Genomic DNA, 6,653 nt, shown 5'->3' with positions numbered 1-6,653 from the left:
GTTAAAGAATTTTTTTTTTTTGACAACGGTTAAAGAAACTATGTCAAATTAAAAGTAAATAAACATAAAATTGGTTGAATTTGCTCAAAGAGACATATTATAGGTGGTGATAAGAGCTTATTTTAAAAATAAAATACTTTTTGGTATAAGAACATAACTTTTTGTGGTAAAACATAGAGAAAATGGTAATGATACTTTGACGTATTTTTTGCATGTTAAATATATTTTTGAATTAGTTGTGTAACATTTTTGAAATTTAGCAATAATAATATTCGTATTGAGAATGTGTGGCAAAAGTTTTGGTGGCTGATAATTTAGTTTTAGATTATTGGGATAATTTTTATAATAAATTGAATGTGTTAAAAACTAAAGTAGTGTATTAAAGTACAAACAAATATGATTTTTTTCTAAAAAAAATATTTATATATTTAATTCTAAAAATAGTTTTTATTTATAAAAATATGAATAAATTCTTTTAAAATAATTTTATTAATTTTAAAACCATTACTAATATACATATAAATTTTCGTGTATAAATTTACACATGATGTACTTTCTAAGTCTTTCTGATAAATCAAATTCCGAAACGAAAATCAAAGAAACTGACAATAGTCACTATTTTAACTGATGATAGTCACTATAATTGCTAACCAATAGCAATTTCAACTGATGATAGTCACTATAATTGCTAACCAATAGCAATTTCATCCATACCGGAATTATGATTTGGTACATACCGGTTCAATCAAGTGACCGATTTTAATATTCACCAACTTACCAATAAAGTTTGTTTCTCAAAATATCCCAAATACACTGTATAAATTAAATCCTCTTTTCCACTCTAGCTCGCTTGGGATCAGAGAGAAAAAAAAAAAAAAAAAAAACATATCTTCGGAAATTTCAGTTTTTGTTTCTTCTTCTTCGATCGAGAATTTGACTTTTAATTTGGTTTGTTCATCATCAATGGTGACCGCTTCATCCTCTCCTCCTCCGCCGTCAGACTCGCCGAGCGAAGAGACGCAAACGAATCAAGAAGCGATGATTTGCCAACGGAAACTACTACTACTACCACTACGGATGAGGAGGAGGTTTTGTATAAGACGAAATCGATTCAGTTCCTTGGAAGAACCACTCCTATCACTCTCCAAAACGAAAATGGACCTTGTCCTTTTGTTAGCAATTTGTATGTCTTCCTTCCTCTTCCATTGCTGATGCAAATTGATCTTCTTCCACGCCTTACGTACGACTGGAATTGATGTCATGAGGTTAATACTTTGTCATCTGTTTCTCCTTTTACTATGAGGAAATTCCTATCATAAGTGATTCTTTTACGTGGTTGCAGGATTTATGATTTTGAGTTCACAGTACCTGAATGTGCAATATTTGCATACCTACAGGATGTCGAAGCAGCTAATGCAATTGGCAGCAAGTCCTGTAATGCTCTTATGGGTGAGCTGGTATTAAATATTATTATATGCCCTGGTTTCATTCCCCTGGTCAAAAATATATTTACTGGTTTGGCCGGAACGGTTAATAAGAAAAAAGAGTCTCGTTTCTTTTGCAGTATCCTGTGGTGTATTCTTGTCTCTCGTTTCTTTTGCAGTATATCTTGTGGTGTATTCTCTCTCTTAGGTGCTATCATCCACCAGAAACCTCCTCTGACCGTCTCTAAAGATGGTTTTCTCACTCTCACCATCACCCTCTATTTTCTTTGTAACATTGGTTCTTAGGTCGTTCGTTCCATCTTCTAAGAAGAATACACTATCTAGGCTTCGCTCTTCATTATGAGTTTCTGAATAGTCTAGGGTGGACTTGTTGTAAAAGTTGATGGCCTACTCTCTTTAAAAAATATATATATACATAGAAAACAACCATTATAAAAAATAGGAAAATTTCTATATTATTTTTTCTATGTATTCCTATATATGGAAATTGTGTTTCTTTTTGGCATCAAGATACGGAACATTCCAACTTTTAACGTAATGTAAGAAAGTAAAAACTTTAGTATTAATACCCGAGTTGTTCTTAGGCTCATAGCTTCGACTAAGATCCTTCCGTTTCCTTCTTTTTCAAGTCAAAACCCTAGCTACTCGTAACTCGCCTCTCTCTCTCTCTTGTTCTATTATTCGATACTTTGCATCAACCCTAATCCTCTGTTGTGTTGCAGAAAGATGGAATGGAATCTAGAGACCCTCCGATTTCTTTCCCAATGTTTTCTCGAGACGCTCTGTCCTGACCGAGAGCCTCGTCAAGCCGCTGAGAAATCGTTATCTGACGGAGCCAATCTACCTAATTACGGCCTAGCCGTTCTCCGAATAGTAGCTGAGCCTTCTGTCGATGAACATATCCGTCATGCCGCTGCTGTCAACTTCAAGAACCATCTCCGTTCGCGATGGCTCCCTCCTAGTGATTCTGGTATCTCACCGATGGAAGACTCAGAGAAGGAGCAAATCAAGTCACTAGTTGTTTCACTTATGCTCTCTTGTTCTTCCCCTTGTATCCAGAGTCAGTTGAGTGAAGCCCTAATAATCATTGGCAAGCACGATTTAGAAAACTCTTGGCCTTCTTTGCTTCCAGAGCTTATGGCCAGCCTTAAAAAAGCTGCTAACGTTAAGGATTATGCGTCCATCAATGGTATTCTTGGCATCGCTAATTCGATTTTCAAGAAGTTTAGGTATCAGTATCGAACCAATGATCTGTTTCGTGAGTTGAACTATTGCCTTGGTAATTTTGCTGCTCCTTTGCTAGAGATGTTCCATACAACAGCTGAGTTGATTGATGCTGAGGGATCAGCTGCGATCCTAAAGCCTATGTTTGAGTCCCAAAAGCTCTGCTGTATAATCTTTTTTCTCGTTAAGCTTTCAGGATTTGCCGGAGGCTTTTGAGGAAGATATAAACAAGTGGATGGAGAAGTTTCACAAGTACTTATCCTCAAGTTACTCTGCCTTAGAAAGCACGGAAGATGGATTAACACTTGTTGATGATCTTCGCGCTGCGGTTTGTGAGATTATTAATCTTTACATGGAGAAATATGAAGAAGATTTTCATAACTTTTGGAGTGGTTTTGCATCAACGGTCTTGACATTACTCCGAGATGTGTCAAAGTCTCCTAGCAGAGATCAACTAGCTACTAGAGCAATCAAGTTTCTGACCATTTTGAGCAAAAGTGTTCACCATACTTGGTTTGCTGGCGAAAATGTAATCAAGGAGATTTGTCACGATATTGTGATTCCTAATGTTTATTTGAGGGATGAAGATGAAGAACTTTTCGAGATAAACTATGTCGAGTTTATCCGTAGAGACATGGAGGGAAGTGATGTGGACACTAGAAGGAGAATAGCTTGTGAGCTACTCAAAGAACTTGCTGTAAACTACAAAAGCCAAGTGGCACAAGTAGTTTGTATTGAGATAAAGAATCTTTTGTGTTCATTCTCAGAAAATCAGGTTGCACCGTGGAAAGATAAGGACTATGCAATTTACTTGGTTGTCTCTCTAGCTACTAAGAAGGCATGTGGTGGTGCGTCTCTGTCTACAGATCTCATTAATGTTGTAAGCTTCTTTGAAAAAATCATTCACCCGGAGTTACGAGATCACGATGTCAACAGTTCTCCAATTCTTAAGGCAGGGTCCTTGAAGTTCTTAACAATGTTTTGTAGTCAAATACCAAAGCCCTTTGGAATTCAGTTGTTCTCGGAGTTGGTCCGGTTCCTTACAGCAGAGTCGAACGTGGTCCACTCGTATGCTGCTATATGCATAGAGAAGTTCTTTCTAGTAAAAGATGAAGGCGGACAACGTAGGTATGGTGCTGGTGATATAAGTCCGTTTTTGTCGCAGTTGATGACAAACCTATTTGAAGCAATGAAGTTTCCAGATTCTATGGAGAATCATTACCTAATGAAGTGTATAATGCGGGTTCTTGGTGTTGCGGATATCAGTGGTGATGTTGCTAATTACTGCATCGGGGGGTTGACCTCTATTCTCAGTATAGTTTGCAATAATCCTAAGAATCCTGTATTTAACCACTATCTCTTTGAGTCAGTGGCTGTACTTGTTCGACGGGGATGTGAACGCGATATTGCTCTTGTACCTCCGTTCGAAGCGGCTCTTCTCCCTAGCCTACTGGAGTTTTTGGGAAATGATGTCACAGAGTTCTTGCCTTATGCGTTTCAGTTGCTGGCTCAGCTTGTTGAGTTAAGTAGACCACCGCTCTCAAAGACATACAAGCAAATCTTTGAGGTGCTTCTCGAGCCGAAATCATGGGAGGTAAGGGGCAACGTTCCAGCTCTTGTGCCTTTACTTAAAGCTTTCTTGCAGAAAGTATCTCATGAGGTCACTTGGATGAGTCAAGTGCTGGTGATATTCAATAAGCTTGTTTCATCTCCTACCACAGATGAGCAAGGCTTTTATGTGCTTAACACGGTTATTGAATATATCGACTACAGTTTGATTGAACCTCACATGAAGTATGTATGGGATGTTTTGTTCGAACGCCTCCAATGCAAATACACAGTCAAGTTTCAGAAATCGCTTGTGATATTCATGTCGCTGTTCTTGGTAAAGCACGGACCAGGGAATCTACTGAACTCTATGAACACTGCTAGGCCGAATATATTTACTGCTGTCTTGGAGCAAATCTGGATTCCAAATGTGAAACTGATAACTGGAACTATCGAGGTGAAGTTAACCGCAGTTGCTGCAACTAGACTCATATGTGAGTCTCCAGCCCTTCTGGATCCATCAGCTAGTAAACGATGGGGAAAGATGTTGGATAGTATCGTCACACTTGTTTCGCGGCCCGAGGAAGAAAGAGTCATGGATGAACCTGAAATGACAGATGAGATGATCTTAGAGAATGTTGGATACAAAGCTGCGTTTGTGAATCTTTACAATGCTGGGAAAAAAGAAGAGGATCCTCTAAAAGAAATTAAAGATCCAAAGGAGTTCTTGTTAGCTTCTTTGGCTAGGCTTTCTTCTGCTTTTCCTGGTAGATATGGGCAGATGATTGGCGAGAATCTTGAACAAGCTAATCAAGAATATTTGCTCCAGCTCTGCAATGCTTACAACTGTGGAATAGCTTGACGTAAGTTTTATAATACTTTAAGAACGTTTTCAAGTTGTGTAAAGTTTGAATTCATGAGTCAATTCTTGATATGATTGTCATTTTTGCAGGGAGATGAGTATGAGGAGATAAGCATCAACATTGCATTGCATTGCATTATCAAGTTTGGGTTAGTCGAGTGGGTTCCTAAAGAGAGGCGTAAAACACGCTATTGGTCCTGGCCAGGAGAGTTGGGCTTGGATAGAACCTTCACATTGCATTGCATTGCACTGCATCACATTGCACTTCATTACATTACATTGGATCTGGGAAGAAAAGTGGTAAAACCATGCTTTGGTTTTTATTAAATCGTGAGTTTTTATAGCTTTAAAGAATCGTATTAGAGAAGAGCATCATCGTAGCAATGTTTACAACTGCGGGATTGCTAGAAGTAAGTATTCTGTTACTTCCAAGTATGTTTTCAAATTAAGTACATGTTGGATTCATGAATCAATCTTTATGTGAACGAAGAATGTTTTTGCAGGGGACATTGCATTGCATCTGCTAAGGCCGGAGTTTCATAGCATTTTGGAAACAGATTAGCTCGAGAAGAGCATCATCAATTCATCATTCATGCTCTTTATCAGGCGTTGTCATTTTTTTACTGTAGGTCGTTTTTTTTGTTTCCATGAAAGCAAAGCGCAAGGCCTTGGATATTGTTCTACTATGTGTCTTTATGTGCATTTTTGTCGTTGTCTTATGGTCAACAACCATAGTTATTATAAATGGAGAGTATTTGTTTTCTTAAATATATTACAAAAAAAGTGGAATAAATCTTCTATTTGAATAAATAGTTGATATGTGGATGAGTGGATCTATCAAGATCGAAAACTTTATAAGTGTTTAATCAATTTGGGGAAAAAGGCAATGTAATGGAAAAAAATATGATGAGAACAACTCATATCGTTATTCATACTGTAGGTCTGTTTCATTCTTTCTTATTGCCCTAAAGGCCACTAATGAATTCAAACCTTCACAACTTAGTCCTAAAAACACATCCAAATAGTAAAATTGTAAATCTTAATTCATAGAGATATTAGTTTATCGAAAAATAAATAATTGTTAGTTTATTAAATTGTTTTTTTTTGTTGCCAAGTTTCATTATTTTCAATTTTTTTTTTTTTTTTTTTTGGATTATAATCACTATTTTTCTTAATTATTTATAAGTACTATCATGTCTAGAAAAAAGTACAAAAAGTTTTTGATGCCGAAAATATTAGACATAAGTTGTAACAAGAGTTTTCGTTATAACCATGTGATTAGTTTCTATATTTTATCAGCCAACGTTACATAATAGTGAAAAAAAAATGATGCTTCCTTGACTATTTTCTTAATTTCCAATAGGTTTATTACCATCTACTCATAAAAGTAAGCAAGCATGCATAACGTGATGACATGTGCCAACCGTATCTTCAAATCTGTTACATTTGAATAAAAGTAAGCTCTAACTTTATCTTCAAAGATTTGGAACATATGGTGTACCGGTTGTTATTCCAATAGCAACGCCGGACAGCTAAGTTGATGTAATCATAAATCATGTTATATGGTACACTAC

The 6,653-nt window shown here is 36.6% G+C and overlaps 1 pseudogene across 1 annotated transcript; it reads left to right on the top strand.

The window, feature by feature from the left end:
* Positions 1 to 852: 852 nt before the first annotated feature.
* LOC104777689 (exportin-2 pseudogene) lies at positions 853 to 5,889 on the top strand (annotated as a pseudogene). Its single transcript, XR_015594408.1, has 5 exons — positions 853 to 1,265; positions 1,343 to 1,449; positions 2,168 to 5,080; positions 5,170 to 5,489; positions 5,583 to 5,889. The product of XR_015594408.1 is annotated as an exportin-2 pseudogene (transcript).
* Positions 5,890 to 6,653: the final 764 nt, after the last annotated feature.

Source organism: Camelina sativa, chromosome 3 (genome assembly GCF_030686135.1).
Source record: "Camelina sativa cultivar CO46 ecotype springtype chromosome 3, ASM3068613v1".
NCBI classification, from domain to species: domain Eukaryota; kingdom Viridiplantae; phylum Streptophyta; class Magnoliopsida; order Brassicales; family Brassicaceae; genus Camelina; species Camelina sativa.
Note: the sequence above shows the minus strand (reverse complement) of the source record. Positions and strands in the feature narration are given on the sequence as shown.